This window comes from Bombina bombina, unplaced genomic scaffold (assembly GCF_027579735.1).
Source record: "Bombina bombina isolate aBomBom1 unplaced genomic scaffold, aBomBom1.pri scaffold_307, whole genome shotgun sequence".
Lineage (NCBI taxonomy): Eukaryota > Metazoa > Chordata > Amphibia > Anura > Bombinatoridae > Bombina > Bombina bombina.
The window spans coordinates 4,269-21,408 of record NW_026511377.1 but is presented as its reverse complement, the minus strand read 5'-3'; the positions used below and the strand labels follow the sequence as shown (position 1 = coordinate 21,408).

The following is a 17,140-nucleotide window of genomic DNA, read 5'->3' as shown; positions in this document are numbered from 1 at the left end:
TCTTTTGCAATGATCTCTGAAGTCCTTTTCTGGGACTGGAAAGGACATCCGAAATTAGATGGAACTTCCAAATATCTGTCCAACTTACCAATTTCTCTGGAGGGACCACTATTGAGTCACAATCATCCAGAGTAAACCAACACCTCCCTCAGTAATAAACGAGGTGCTCAAGTTTAAACCTGAAAGAAAACTACATCAGAGTCGTAAGGCACTCCCTGAGTCGACAGTTCACCTTCTGAAAGTAACCGCAGGTACTCTCCAACCTCAGAACCCCGGGAGGGTACGTCCGTAATCGCCATCATAGAATCAGAGGCAGAACTTACTACATAATTGTCCTGTCTTGAACGCTTGCCGTGCGATATGGGCAAATAGCTAACGCATCAAGAAGAGTAGAGGACATCACTGCAGCTATGTCTTTTAATGTAAAAGCTGCAGATACTGGTGAAATACAAGTCCCCGCTTGCGCGGCGCGTTAAGGGCTGTGACGCTTGGTGAGAAAGCTGCGGCATGCTCTGCATCTCATCATCGTAGACTCTTGAGAAGCATTCAGCTTAGTCAATGATTTGTCAAAAACAATCTTGTCTCTAAAATGCAAGGCCCTCTCAATACATGAGGGACAAAATGGAGCAGGGGGTTCCACAGTGGCATCCAAACACATTGAGCACGCTACAGTTTGGATATCGTCTTCCATCATAACAGAAAGCAAGAAGCAATTTGGTCTGAAAATTATTTCACAAATTTGTAGCTAATTGCATAGAAAAAAAACAGCAGCACAGATTATTTTAAACCTGGTCAGCTACTGTGCCTTTAAAAACAAACAGGCACAGAATATATGGAAACGGGCAGTTACTGTGCCTTTAAATATGTATTAACGATTGCAAAAGGCAACAATAAAAAAAAACAATCTGTCTATATTTTATGTCGGTACCACTCGCCACAGCTCTGCTGAGGGCGCCTACCTGCCCCCACGGTCTAACGACCACACTCGACAAGGAACCAGAGGAATCTCGACAGAAAAAACGCCTAAGACCGCTCGTGTGTGTACTATCCATGCGGTCTCGTCGGGGGAGTTAGTCTATTCCGGAAGCAAGGACAGTCTGCGCAGCTAACAGCGCGCCAAAGCAAGTCCCGCCCCTATCGTGGGCGTCGCATCGGCTGTAAACTCCGCACGCAAAGAACTTCCATATCTGTAAAGTTCACCGCTCGGCAAATAAAAAGCCAGTTCTTAACCCCTGCTACAGATACCAAAGAAAAACATGCAGCCGTAAACCGGAGTCCTATACAAGGACTCCGGTAATCACGCCAGCGTCTAACACAGAGGTACCATAGCCCTAAGCATTCACACTGCAGCTATGTTCCCAGCCCCTGAATTAAGCCCCATTCGTAGGACCACAATAGGTATAACATTAGCCTCCAATGTAACCCCCCTTGTGACACACACACATCGTTATAGAACAGCCCTTCTACTTGTAGCCAGGGCTCAAGTTCCAACCACTTATAATGACACAGTCCCTTCTGAGTTAGCCAGTGTCCCAGAATAAAAAACTGCACTTACCTCAGTGCTGATCAACAGCCTGAGCAGGTCCACAGGATCAAGAGGTCTTCTCCCTCCAGCAGCTCTGTGAACACAAAGGGGCCTTAGTTAATATCTGCTAAGGCCATCAGGATACAAAGGGCAGCACTAGTATGGGAGGCACAGTGCGGGTAAAACCCCACCAGTTCCCATTGCTTTAAAGCCACCTGTGGCTCTACTCTAGAGGCTGACAAGGAATACGGCTACACCCTATAGTAAAATAGTACACTTTGGCACCATTTTAAAAATAATAAACTCTTGATTGTAGAATCTAAACTAACACATCACTTTACCTCTTCCTATCACTAACACAGGCAAATAGAATGACTGGGGTGGGAGGGAAGGGAGGAGCTATATATACAGCTCTGCTGTGGTGCTCTTTACCTCCTCCTGCTGACCAGGAGGCGATATCCCACAAGTAAGGATGAAATCCGTGGACTCATTGTATCTTGTAAAAGAAAAGGTTCTGCCTCTGGAGTATATTGGTAATGTACAGAAGTCTCTACTACACAGTTTATAAAATCCTGCTTTACTCCTGTTGTTATTGACCAGATCGGCACTATGTGCTCATGGCCATTGTGAATCTGTGTGCGTAAAGAGCGCTTATTGGTAGGTAAGCTCCATGCATAGTGTACCAACCAATCAGCTATTGCACATGTTGCCAATTTCTTATATACAAAATGTCTAAACATGGTTTTGTTTGTTTTTTTAGGCACTTTGCATTGCACAATGTCTTACTCTGGTGTGCTTAATTTGTACAACAGCAGCTGATGAAATCAGAGTGCATTATATACATGACAGCAGTGCTTGTCATCAGAGTATACTGACATAGGCTCACAAGTGTGCTCTATAAATGGCAGTAGTGTTTGTCGTTAGAGCATTCAAAGGTAGATTCAGGAGCATGCTCTATATGTGCAGCAGTTCTTGTCATGAGAGCATACTGAGGTAGGCTCAGAAGCGCACGCTATCTATGGCAGCAGTGCTTATCATGAGAGCATACTGAGGTAGAACAGGAGAGTGCTCTATATATGGCAGCAATGCTCGTTGTGAGACCATATAGAGGTAGGCACAGGAGCACTGTCTATATATGACAGCAGTGTTTGTTATGAGATCATACTGAGGTAGAACAGGAGAGTGCTCTATATATGGCAGCAGTGCTTGTCATGAGAGCATACTGAGGTAGAACAGGAGAGTGCACGCTATATATGGCAGCAGTGCTTGTCGTGAGCCCATACAGAGGTAGGCACAGGAGCACCGTTAATATACGGGAGAAGTGATTGTCATGAGTTCATACTGAGGAAGGCTCAGGAGCGCTCTCTATATATGACAGCAGTGCTTGTCATGAGAGCATACTGAGGTAGAACAGGAGCGTGCTCTATATATGGCAGCAGTGCTTGTCATGAGAGCATACTGAGGTAGAACAGGAGCGTGCTCTATATATGGCAGCAGTGCTTGTCATGAGAGCATACTGAGGTAGAACAGGAGCGTGCTCTATATATGGCAGCAGTGCTTGTCATGAGAGCATACTGAGGTAGAACAGGAGCGTGCTCTATATATGGCAGCAGTGCTTGTCATGAGAGCATACTGAGGTAGAACAGGAGCGTGCTCTATATATGGCAGCAGTGCTTGTCATGAGAGCATACTGAGGTAGAACAGGAGCGTGCTCTATATATGGCAGCAGTGCTTGTCATGAGAGCATACTGAGGTAGAACAGGAGCGTGCTCTATATATGGCAGCAGTGCTTGTCATGAGAGCATACTGAGGTAGAACAGGAGCGTGCTCTATATATGGCAGCAGTGCTTGTCATGAGAGCATACTGAGGTAGAACAGGAGCGTGCTCTATATATGGCAGCAGTGCTTGTCATGAGAGCATACTGAGGTAGAACAGGAGCGTGCTCTATATATGGCAGTAGTGCTTGTCATGAGAGCATACTGAGGTAGAACAGGAGCGTGCTCTATATATGGCAGCAGTGCTTGTCATGAGAGCATACTGAGGTAGAACAGGAGCGTGCTCTATATATGGCAGCAGTGCTTGTCATGAGAGCATACTGAGGTAGAACAGGAGCGTGCTCTATATATGGCAGCAGTGCTTGTCATGAGAGCATACTGAGGTAGAACAGGAGCGTGCTCTATATATGGCAGCAGTGCTTGTCATTAAAGCATACTGAGGTAGAACAGGAGCATGTTTTATATGGCAAAAAGGTATGTTGTAGAGTCCACAGCACCAAAAGTATCTGTTTTATTATTATTATTCTTTATTTATGAAGCGCCAAACATATCGCAGCGCTGTCCATGGATACAATTAATTTAAATAAAACAAATGTTAAGACTTGTAAGAGACAGGACAAAATTTACAAACACATACAGGAGGAATTGAGGACCCTATTCCCGTGGGAACTAACGCATAACAGTCAGGTAAATGTGCACGTTATGCTTTAGTAAACAGATGCTTATTCATAGTGCTGTGGACTCTACACCTTTTTGCAGCCTTGGCCGTGGCTTCCAGTCCTACGTGCACTACCCCAGATGGGAGTTCCAGGTGCTGAGCTTTACATTATCTGTTGTGTCTATATATGGGAGAGGTGTTTGTCATGAGAGCATACTGAGGTAGGTACAGGATCATGCTCTATATGAGGCAGCAGTGTTTGTAATGAGAGCATACTGAGGTAGGTACAGGATCATGCTCTATATGAGGCAGCAGTGTTTGTAATGAGAGTATACTGAGGTAGGTACAGGCGCATGCTTTATACGAGGCAGCAGTGATTGTAATCAAGCATACTGAGGTAGGTACAGGATCATGCTCTATATGAGGCAGCAGTGTTTGTCATGAGAACATACTGAGGTAGGTACAGGATCATGCTCTATATGAGGCAGCAGTGTTTGTAATGAGAGCATACTGAGGTAGGTACAGGATCATGCTCTATATGAGGCAGCAGTGTTTGTAATGAGAGCATACTGAGGTAGGTACAGGATCATGCTCTATATGAGGCAGCAGTGTTTGTAATGAGAGCATACTGAGGTAGGTACAGGATCATGCTCTATATGAGGCAGCAGTGTTTGTAATGAGAGCATACTGAGGTAGGTACAGGATCATGCTCTATATGAGGCAGCAGTGTTTGTAATGAGAGCATACTGAGGTAGGTACAGGATCATGCTCTATATGAGGCAGCAGTGTTTGTAATGAGAGCATACTGAGGTAGGTACAGGATCATGCTCTATATGAGGCAGCAGTGTTTGTAATGAGAGCATACTGAGGTAGGTACAGGATCATGCTCTATATGAGGCAGCAGTGTTTGTAATGAGAGCATACTGAGGTAGGTACAGGATCATGCTCTATATGAGGCAGCAGTGTTTGTAATGAGAGCATACTGAGGTAGGTACAGGATCATGCTCTATATGAGGCAGCAGTGTTTGTAATGAGAGCATACTGAGGTAGGTACAGGATCATGCTCTATATGAGGCAGCAGTGTTTGTAATGAGAGCATACTGAGGTAGGTACAGGATCATGCTCTATATGAGGCAGCAGTGTTTGTAATGAGAGCATACTGAGGTAGGTACAGGATCATGCTCTATATGAGGCAGCAGTGTTTGTAATGAGAGCATACTGAGGTAGGTACAGGATCATGCTCTATATGAGGCAGCAGTGTTTGTAATGAGAGCATACTGAGGTAGGTACAGGATCATGCTCTATATGAGGCAGCAGTGTTTGTAATGAGAGCATACTGAGGTAGGTACAGGATCATGCTCTATATGAGGCAGCAGTGTTTGTAATGAGAGCATACTGAGGTAGGTACAGGATCATGCTCTATATGAGGCAGCAGTGTTTGTAATGAGAGCATACTGAGGTAGGTACAGGATCATGCTCTATATGAGGCAGCAGTGTTTGTAATGAGAGCATACTGAGGTAGGTACAGGATCATGCTCTATATGAGGCAGCAGTGTTTGTAATGAGAGCATACTGAGGTAGGTACAGGATCATGCTCTATATGAGGCAGCAGTGTTTGTAATGAGAGCATACTGAGGTAGGTACAGGATCATGCTCTATATGAGGCAGCAGTGTTTGTAATGAGAGCATACTGAGGTAGGTACAGGATCATGCTCTATATGAGGCAGCAGTGTTTGTAATGAGAGCATACTGAGGTAGGTACAGGATCATGCTCTATATGAGGCAGCAGTGTTTGTAATGAGAGCATACTGAGGTAGGTACAGGATCATGCTCTATATGAGGCAGCAGTGTTTGTAATGAGAGCATACTGAGGTAGGTACAGGATCATGCTCTATATGAGGCAGCAGTGTATGTAATGAGAGCATACTGAGGTAGGTACAGGATCATGCTCTATATGAGGCAGCAGTCATGGGAGCACACAGAAGTAGGCTCAGGAGCGTGCTTTATGTATGACACCAGTGCTTGTCGTGAGAGCATACTAAGATAGGCACAAGTTAAGTTGTATCAAGGAGTTAAATACATACTTAGTGACTACAGTATTTCAAGACGCTGGTTTATTTGGGCCCATAGTTGGTATCTGTTAAAGGGACATTCCGATCAAAATTTAAATGCGCATAGATGAATTTCATCTCTGAATAGAAACATATTTGTAATATACATGTACAGTATTGGCAAAAATGCTTCTAGTAAAAGTTATCAGTGTTTTAGTGTTAGCATTTGTCTCTGCACGTGCATGTGACGCACAGCTAGATATTCTCAGTGCAGCAGCATTTTAAATATTGCAGCTGCTCATTAACAGATGGTACAAGCACTTTAGGCTCCCTCACAAGTGCTGTGTTGAAAATGCTGGTGCACGGGGCATACTTAAATACACTTTTGAAACAGCTATAGCTTTTAATAGAAGCACTTTTGCTAATGCATGTAAATTACAAAAATGCTACAATTCAAAACTGAAATGCATCCACGTGGATTCCAATTTTGGCTGGAATGTCCCTTTAAGCTTTTAAATTGGGATTTTTTGTCTTTTTAGCTGAGCTATTGTACTTATTTTTTTATTATTTAAATTGTATTTTATAAAATCTGTGCCAATTTCTTCCCAAAAGTGATTCAATATTACTCAATGCTGTAAGTGACTGAATTTAATACAAAGCGTGATTTTATTATCTAGATTATTAGGTTTAAAGGGACATGAAACCCAACATTTTTCTTTCATGATTTAGCTAGAGAGTACAATTTTTAACAACTTTCCAATTTACTACTTTTATTTCATTTGCTTCCTTCCCTTGTTATCCTTTGCTGAAATATTATCTAGAAAAGCTCAGGAGCATCAAAGAACCTAGTTTCTAGCTGCTGATTGGTTGCTGCATGTTTATACCGATTGTCATTGGCTCATCCATTTTTTTCAGTTTGAAACCAGTAGTGCATTTCTGCTCCTTCAACAAATGATACCAAGAGAATGAAACATATTAGATAGTAGAAGTAAATTAGAAAGTTGTTTAAAATTGTATTCTCTATCTAAATCATGAAATCATTTTTTTGGGTTTCATGTCCCTTTAAGAATATTATTGTTAAAAAAAATAATAATACAAATTTCTGTTATATAAGTTTATGTTACACCCTGTACTGTGCTCTATCAGGTAACTTCCTGCTGTAATTACAGGGCGTCTAGAGGAAAACCCGGGCACTGGGCTATTAAATGTGAAGGAAGAGGATGAGACAGATGACATGAATAGTCATCAGACTGAAATACATTGCTCCCTCCCTGCCGGTGAGTAGTAATACGTGAGAGTCTGCCGGGGCTGTGCACACAGTTACCTACTGCTCTCCCTCCCTGCCGGTGAGTAGTAATACGTGAGAGTCTGAAGGGGCTGTGCACACAGTTACTTACTGCTCTCCCTCCCTGCCGATGAGTAGTAATACGTGAGAGTCTGCCGGGGCTGTGCACACAGTTACTTACTGCTCTCCCTTCCTGCCGGTGAGTAGTAATACGTGAGAGTCTGCCGGGGCTGTGCACACAGTTACCTACTGCTCTCCCTCCCTGCCGGTGAGTAGTAATACGTGAGAGTCTGCCGGGGCTGTGCACACAGTTACTTACTTCTCTCCCTCCCTGCCGGTGAGTAGTAATACGTGAGAGTCTGCCGGGGCTGTGCACACAGTTACTTACTGCTCTCCCATCCCTGCCGGTGAGTAGTAATACGTGAGAGTCTGCGGGGCTGTGCACACAGTTACTTACTGCTCTCCCTCCCTGCCGGTGAGTAGTAATACGTGAGAGTCTGCCGGGGCTGTGCACACAGTTACTTACTGCTCTCCCTCCCTGCCGGTGAGTAGGAATACGTTGAGAGGTCTGCCGGGGCTGTGCACACAGTCACTTACTGCTCTCCCTCCCTGCCGGTGAGTAGTAATACGTGAGGAGTCTGCCGGGGCTGTGCACACAGTTACTTACTGCTCTCCCTCCCTGCCGGTGAGTAGTAATACGTGAGAGTCTGCCGGGGCTGTGCACACAGTTACTTACTGCTCTCCCTTCCTGCCGATGAGTAGTAATACGTGAGAGTCTGCCGGGGCTGTGCACACAGTTACCTACTGCTCTCCCTCCCTGCCGGTTAGTAGTAATACGTGAGAGTCTGCCGGGGCTGTGCACACAGTTACTTACTGCTCTCCCTCCCTGCCGGTGAGTAGTAATACGTGAGAGTCTGCCGGGGCTGTGCACACAGTTACTTACCGCTCTCCCTCCCTGCCGGTGAGTAGTAATACGTGAGAGTCTGCCGGGGCTGTGCACACAGTTACTTACTGCTCTCCCTTGTAGTTTACTGTCTGCTTTATAAGCGCAGATAACACAATGAGTTTAACCCTTGTTTAGTTCATGTTGTTTTTTTTATACTGGATCATAGAGGATCACAGTAAAAAAAAGGAATGAGAGGGAAAAGGAGGAGAATGTGTGAATTTGGTGCTATTGTCTGTCAGGGAAATAAACAAACTATTTTATAGTAAAGTTAAAAAAAAATAGATCATGTGATATAAAAACTGAATCTGCTTTATTTGTACAGATGAAGATAACACTGATATAGTGAAAGTTGAGATAACAGAAGATCTGTGTGTGAGGCATCAGCTGGAAGCACCAGATGAGGAAACCAGTGACAGCATCAGCCCAGGTGAGTGTGCACTTGTGGTGTGTCTGAGGAACACAGGATACAGGTGAGTGTGCACTTGTGGTGTGTCTGTGGGACACAGGATACGACACTTGTGTTGTGCCTGAGGGATGCAGATCACAGGTAAGTGTGCACGTATGTTGTGTCTGAGGGATATGGGTTACAGGTGAGTGTGCATGAGTGTTACAGATGAGTGTGCATGTGTGTTGTGTCTCAGGAACACAGGATACATGTGAATGTGCACATATGTTGTGTCTTAGGGATACAGGTTACAGGTGAGTGGGCATGTGTCTGAGGGATGAAGGTAACATATGTGTTGTGTGTGTGTGAGATATTTGGGTTACTGGTGAGTGTGCACATATATTTTGTGTGTGTGGTATGTTGCAAACAGGTGAGTGTGCACATATATATTGTGTGTGAGGTACGTGTGTTACAGGTGAGTGTGCACATATATTGTGTGTGAGTTACGTTGGTTACAGGTGAGTGTGCACATATATTGTGTGTGAGGTATGTGTGTTACAGGTGAGTGTGCACATATATTGTGTGTGAGGTACTTGGGAAACAGGTGAGTGTGCACATATATTGTGTGTGAGGTATGTGTGTTACAGGTGAGTGTGCACATATATTGTGTGTGAGGTATGTGTGTTACAGGTGAGTGAGCACATATATTGTGTGTGAGGTATGTGTGTTACAGGTGAGTGTGCACATATATTGTGTGTGAGGTATGTGTGTTACAGGTGAGTGTGCACATATATTGTGTGTGAGGTACATGGGTTACAGGTGAGTGTGCACATATATTGTGTGTGAGGTACATGGGTTACAGGTGAGTGTGCACATATATTGTGTGTGAGGAATGTGGGAAACAGGTGAGTGTGCACATATATATTGTGTGTGAGGTACGTGGGAAACAGGTGAGTGTGCACATATATTGTGTGTGAGGTACGTGTGTTACAGGTGAGTGTGCACATATATTGTGTGTGAGGTACGTGGGTTACAAGTGAGTGTGCACATATATATTGTGTGTGAGGTATCTACGTTACAGGTGAGTGAGCACATATATTGTGTGTGAGGTACGTAGGTTACAGGTGAGTGTGCACATATATATTGTGTGTGAGGTATGTGAGTTACAGGTGAGTGAGCACATATATATTGTGTGTGAGGTATCTACGTTACAGGTGAGTGTGCTCATATATTGTGTGTGAGGTACGTGGGTTACAGGTGAGTGTGCACATATATATTGTGTGTGAGGTATCTACGTTACAGGTGAGTGAGCACATATATATTGTGTGTGAGGTATGTGTGTTACAGGTGAGTGAGCACATATATATTGTGTGTGAGGTATGTGTGTTACAGGTGAGTGAGCACATATATATTGTGTGTGAGGTATGTGTGCTACAGGTGAGTGAGCACATATATATTGTGTGTGAGGTATCTACGTTACAGGTGAGTGAGCACATATATATTGTGTGTGAGGTATGTGTGCTACAGGTGAGTGAGCACATATATATTGTGTGTGAGGTATGTGGGTTACAGGTGAGTGAGCACGTATATTGTGTGTGAGATACATTGATACATCCCACGAGCAATGCACACAACTTACACACATACATATATATTCTTATTGTACAGGCCGTATGGATGTGACCGCCTTTTTAGAGGGCTCAGCGGTTGAGCACAGAGGAGAACCGTATTTGTGTGATCACATAAAGACTGAGGAGGATGAAGTTCCTATATATATGGCTACAGGTGATTTGCACTAATTAACACATTACCCTTAAATATCCGCCAGCTATAGCACAGGTCTTGACTCCGGCATACAGTCCTAGCACAGCTTTTCCAGCGAAGCTCTGCTAGATAAACCCAAAATGACCACAAACCTACAGGGCCTGTACAGGTTCTGAAAAACAAGTCATTATCTATATTTAACCATTAACCAAGGTTAATTAAAGAGACATGACACCCAAAAAGATTTATTTCTTGATCAGATAGAGAATACAATTTTAAACAACTTTGTGGTTTACTTCTATTATCTAATTGCTTCATTCTTTAGATATCCTTTGTGGAAGAAAAAGCAATGCACATGGGTGACCTAATCACATGAGGCATCTATGTGCAGCCACCAATCAGCAGCTACTGAGCCTATTTAAATATGCTTTTCAACAAAGGATATCAAGGGAATGAAGCAAATTAGATAATAGACATAAATTGGAATTTTGTTTAAAATTGCATGCTCTTTCTAAATCATGAAAGAAAAAATGTAGGTATCATGTCCCTTTAAGTAAAGGGAATATTCTGATGGTGACATTTTGTCTTATTTAAACAGTTATATTTTCTCAGATGGTTACACAGCAGACACAAGTCAGTGAGCAGCTCATGTATGAATAACTAAGGGCTAGATTACACATGAAGCACACAAATATAAGCACTGCTGAGTGCTAACTCCACTCAAGTTAAATCTATAGAGCTTCTATTCTTGTACTCGTATTACAAGTTGAAAGTAGAATGTTATCGGAAGAGTCAAAGCCTCAGGTGCTAACATCTGGAGGTCGTTTATTGTGATCTCTTTCTGCATAGACTCCTGTATATTTATACACATATAAATAAAAAACACTTGGATATACAACTTTGTGTCTGTTCCAGTCCAGCACCTGATCATAGACCATATCCCTTTAAATCACTGTTAGAATATTTGTTTTTGTATTAAATATGTATAACTGAGTGAAATACTTTATTTTTGTTATATTATATACAGTATCTCACAAAAGTGAGTATACCCCTCACATTTTTTGTAAATATTTTATTTTATTATTTCTTTTCATGTGAAAACACTGAAGAAATTATACTTTGCTACAATGTAAAGTAGTGAGTGTACAGCCTGTATAACAGTGTTAGTTTGCTGTCCCCTCAAAATAACTCAACACACGGCCATTAATGTCTAAACCGTTGGCAAGAAAAGTAAGTATACCCCCTAAGTGGAAATGTCCAAATTAGGCCCAAAGTGTCAATATTTTGTGTGGCCACCATTATTTCTCCAGCACTGCCTTAACCCTCTTGGGCATGAAGTTCACCAGAGCTTAAAAGGGTTGCCACTGGTGTCCTCTTCCACTCCTCCATGACGACATCACAGAGCTGGTGGATGTTAGAGTCTTTGCTTCCCCACCTTCCGTTTGAGGATGCCCCACAGATGCTCAATAGGGTTTATGTCTGGAGACATGCTTGGCCAGTCCATCACATTTACCCTCAGCTTCTTTAGCAAGGCAGTGGTTGTCTTGAAGGTATGTTTGGGGTCGTTATCATGTTGGAATACTGCCCTGCGGCCAGTCTCCGAAGGGAGGCAATCATGCCTCTGCTTCAGTATGTCACAGTACATGTTGGCATTCATGGTTCCCTCAATTAACTGTAGCTCCCTAGTGCCGGCAGCACTCATGCAGACCCAGATCATGACACTCACACCACCATACTTGGCTGTAGGCAACACAAGACACACTTGTCTTTGTACTCCTCACCTGGTTGCCACCACACACGCTTGACACCATCTGAACCAGATAAGTTTATCTTGGTCTCATCGGACCACAGGATATGGTTCCAGTAATCCATGTCCTTAGTCTGCTTGTCTTCAGCAAACCTGCGAGCTTTCTTGTGCCTCATCTTTAGAAGAGGTTTCCTTCTAGGACGACAGCCATGCAAACCAATTTGATGCAGTGTGCGGGCATATGGTCTGAGCACTGACAGGCTGACCCCCCCCCCCCCACCCCTTCAACCTCTGCAGCAATGCTGGTAGCACTAATACGTCTATTTCCCAAAGACACCCCTCTGGATATGACGCTAACACGTGCACTCAACTTCTTTGGTCGACCATGGCGAGGCCTGTTCTGAGTGGAACCTGTCCTGTGAAATCGCTGTATGGTCTTGCCTACCGTGCTGCAACTCAGTTTCAGGGTCTTGGCAATCTTCTTATAGCCTAGGCCATCTTTATGTAGAGCAACAATTCTTTTTTTCAGATCCTCAGAGAGTTCTTTGCCATAAGGTGCCATGTTGAACTTCCAGTGACCAGTATGAGAGAGTGTGAGAGCGATAACACCAAATTTAATACACCTGCTCCCCATTCACACCTGATACCTTGTAACACTAACAAGTCACATGACACCAGGGAGGGAAAATGGCTAATTGGGCCCAATTTTGACATTTCCACTTAGGGGTGTACTCACTTTTGTTGCCAACGGTTTAGATATTAATGGCTGTGTGTTGAGTTATTTTAAGGGGACAGCAAATTTACACTGTTAAACAGGCTGTACACTCACTACTTTACATTGTAGCAAAGTGTCATTTCTTCAGTGTTGTCAAATGAAAAGATATAATAAAATATTTACAAAAATGTTAGGGGTGTACTCACTTTTGTGAGCCACTGTATGTTTTGTTGTGCATATATTCATAGGGTCGGGACAGTAAAGGCAAAATTACACTTTTGTGCTCCAGATGAAGAGTACAATTTTAACATTTCCAATTTACATCTATTATCTAATTTTCTGTGTTCTCTTGGTATAGTTAGTTGAAAAGCATACCTAGGTAGGTAGGCTCAAGGGCAGCAATGCACTACTAGCTAGCTAAAGTTTGGTGTCTGCACATATGTCTCTTGTCATTGGCTCACCAAATGTGTACAGCTAGCTCCCAGTAGTGCTTAGCCGCTTCTTCAACAAAATATAACAACATTTGCTTCATTCTCTTGGTACCAGAAGTAAATTGGAAAGTTTTTTAAAAGTGCACGCTCTATCTGTATTGTGAAAGGTTTACTTCAGGTCTCCAAAAGCACTAATTTTTCCAATGCTATTTTGTAATGTGCTTGAGTGTAACACTTATGTCGCCAATGTAATACGAGCGTTAGTAACAAATCCTGTGCTATCCATTCAAAGTATAGGGTGCGCTAAATAAATGTCAGCCTTGTTAAAGGGACATGCAACCCCACATTTTCTTTCATAATTCAGAGATAGAATAAAATTTTGAACAACTTTCAAATTTACTTCTATATATAATTTTCTTCATTTTCTTGGTATCAAAGGATGCGAAGAGAACAAAACAATTTCGATAATAAAAGTAAATTGGAAAGTTGTTACAAATTGCCTGCTCTCTGAATCTGTCTGACAATTTCATGTCTCTGATAATGACTGTGCGCAGCATCACACTAAAGTTAATGGTCAATGGTTGCGCTTAGTCTCATGGATGCAGCACACAGGTGTGTACGTTATGTGTCTGAGGGACGCAGGGACCAAGTGAGTATGTGTATGATGTATCTACAGGGTGCAGGTGAGTTTATGTGAGTGACGTGTCTGAGGGACGTAGAGACCAAGTGAGTATGTGTATGATGTATCTACAGGGTACAGGTGAGTTTATGTGAGTGATGTGTCTGAGGGACGTAGAGACCAAGTGAGTATGTGTATGATGTATCTACAGGGTACAGGTGAGTTATGTGAGTGATGTGTCTGAGGGACGTAGAGACCAAGTGAGTATGTGTATGATGTATCTACAGGGTACAGGTGAGTTTATGTGAGTGATGTGTCTGAGGGGTGCAGGGTACAGGTGAGTGTATATGTGTCTAATATAATTTCCTTGATCAGTGCTAAAATTTAACCATTTTTATATGATCTATGCAGGTGATGTTAAGACTGAAGTCACAATTAATGCTGAACAGACTGATGATCTGGTAGCTCTGAAGCAGGAAATTAGTGACAATATCAGTACAGGTGAGTGTACATGTGTGATATGTCAGAGGGGTGCATTGTACATGTGAGTGCACGTGTGATGTGTCTGAGGGGTGCAGGGTACATGTGAGTGCATGTGTGAGACGTATCTGAGGGGTGCAGGGTACATGTGAGGTGCACGTTGTGAGACGTATCTGAGGGGTGCAGGGTACATGTGAGAGCATGTGTGATGTGTCTGAGGGACGCAGGTCACAGGTGAGTGTACATGTGTGATGCGTCTGATGGGTGCATGGACCAAGGGAGTGTATGTGTGTGATGTGTCTGAGGGATGCAGGTCACAAGTGAGTTTACATTTGTGACATGTAAGCTGGAACCTGTGAAGCAGGATATCAGTGACAATATCAGTACAGGTAAGTGTACATGTGTGATATGTCTGAGAGATACAGATCATCTGTACCACTAAGCACAGGGAGGTTTTTACTAGGGGAGAGAGAGACATTTTAGAGCCTTGTCTCATTTTAGTAAAACATAATGCCCCAGTGATATAATTTATGTAGGACTGAAATCCAAGTCTAAATTATTTTAAAAAAACAAAACACCCCAAAAAACCTTAAAAAGCCTAACACTAACCCCCTGACGATCCACTTACAGTTTTTGAAGTCCTGATCCAGGCGGCGAGAAGTCTTCATCCAGGTGACCTCTTCAATCTTCATCCAGGCGGCATCTTCTATCTTGATCCCGGAGGCGCGAAGCGGGTCCATCCTGAAGACATCCGGCGCGGAGCATCCTCTTCACACCAATAGCCAATAGAATGAGAGCTGCTTAAAACCTGTTAACTGTTCAAATCAGCCAATAGGATTTAAGCAGCTCTCATTCTATTGGCTGATTCATCATTCAATAGAATTAGAGCTGCTTAAATCCTATTGGCTGATTTGAACAGTTGAACAGCTGATTCAAATTTTTTAGCCAATAGGAATGCAAGGGACGCCATCTTGGATCGCGTCCCTTGCATTGAAGATTCAGTGTACGGCGACGACCGTATGTAGCAGGATGCTTTGCGCCGGATGTCTTCAGGATGGACCTGTTCCTCGCCTCCTGGATCAAGATAGAAGATGCCGTCTGGATGAAGATTGAAGAGGCCGCCTGGATGAAGACTTCTCACCACTTGGATTAGGACTTCGCGGATTGAAGAAGGTTAGTGTTAGGCTTTTTTAAGTTTTTTTGGGTGGTTTTATTTTTCTAGTTTAGGTAGTTTGAGGGGTGGGGGTTTGTATAGTGTTAGGGGGTGTTGTATTTTTGGGGGGGGCAAAAGAGCAGTTCACTCAGGGCAATGCCCTACAAAAGGCCCTTTTAAGGGCCCTTGGTAGTTTGGGGGGTGGGGGTTGTATAGTGTTAGGGGGTGTTTGGTGTATTTTTGGGGGGACAAAAGAGCTGTTTAACTCAGGGCAATGCCCTACAAAAGGCCCTTTTAAGGGCCCTTGGTAGTTTATTCTAGATTAGGCTGTTTTTTTTTGTAAAAGGGTTCTAGAATAGGAATAATTTTAATTTCTCTTGCAAGGTGTATCCCAGTCCACGGATTCATCCTTACTTGTGGGATATTCTCATTCCCTACAGGAAGTGGCAAAGAGAGCACACAGCAGAGCTGTCCATATTGCTCCCCCTCAGGCTCCGCCCCCCCAGTCATTCTCTTTGCCGCTCTAACAAGTAGCATCTCCACGGGAGGGTAAAGTGAATGTGGTGTTAGATTTGTAGTTTTTATATCTTCAATCAAGAGTTTGTTATTTTTAAATAGTGCCGGTTTGTACTCTTTACTCTCTGGCAGAAAGTGATGAAGAATTCTGCTGAGAGGAAGATGATTTTAGCATGTTGTAACTAAAATCCACTGCTGTTCCCACATAGGACTGAGGAGTACCAGAAAACTTCAGTTGGGGGGAACAGTTTGCAGGCTTAACTGCTATAAGGTATGTGTAGTCATTTTTTCTAGTCAAGACTTAGTAATGCTAGAAGACTGACAAGAATCCCCACGTGGGGAAGGTAAGTCATATTCTAGACTCAGTATAGAAGGAAGGCTTAATTAAGGGCTCAAACACTGGTGGACACTGTCAAAGGGGCAATCGATTATTTTAAGCAAAATATAATCGTTATACAAGTTTTTTTATTACTTTGGATGTGTTTTACGGGGTTTTATTCCACATGGCATATTTTAGACACCTAATTAGGGTTTTTGAAGGCCCCACAACTCCGGAGTGATGGGGGAGGCCCCTAAATTTTGCGCCTCAGTTGCGCAGTTACATTTGCAGACAGCTTCATGCAGCTTCACGTGGAGGGTCCTAAGACTTCTTGAGGACTTCATAGAGGCTTATTTTCCATTCATCTAATCCCCAGGGGCAGGTAGGGCCACGGCAGATTGCTGTGGCATGGTGCTGTAGTTTGCTAACCGGTTGTTTACTTTAGGTGGCTCCGGTTTGGGCATTAATGGGTTAATTGGCTTGAAATTAAATGTGCAACCATTTCAAGGCATTAGTATAATGTGTTGAAAATTTCAGGAAGATTGGATCATTTTTTAAGTTCAGTAAAAAAAGTGTGCACTTTTTTTTTTTTTTTTTTAAAACTTTATTTATAGAAAAGAATCCAAGACATACAAAACAAGTACAATCACATTGGTATAATAGGTTTCGATATCAACATATGCATAGTAAGACATATAAGGCAGTGACCGTGTTAAAAGGCCCGATACTTAAATGAAATCTTCATGCATGTACTTGGACTCGTTTTTTAT

General features: G+C 43.0%; 1 long non-coding RNA gene across 1 annotated transcript; it reads left to right on the top strand.

Annotated features, from left to right (window-relative positions):
- The first annotated feature begins 10,316 nt into the window (after positions 1-10,316).
- Positions 10,317-14,836, top strand: LOC128643720 (uncharacterized). The gene is made up of 3 exons (XR_008399871.1): positions 10,317-10,411; positions 14,314-14,535; positions 14,581-14,836. It is a non-coding gene; the product is annotated as an uncharacterized LOC128643720 (long non-coding RNA).
- Positions 14,837-17,140: the final 2,304 nt, after the last annotated feature.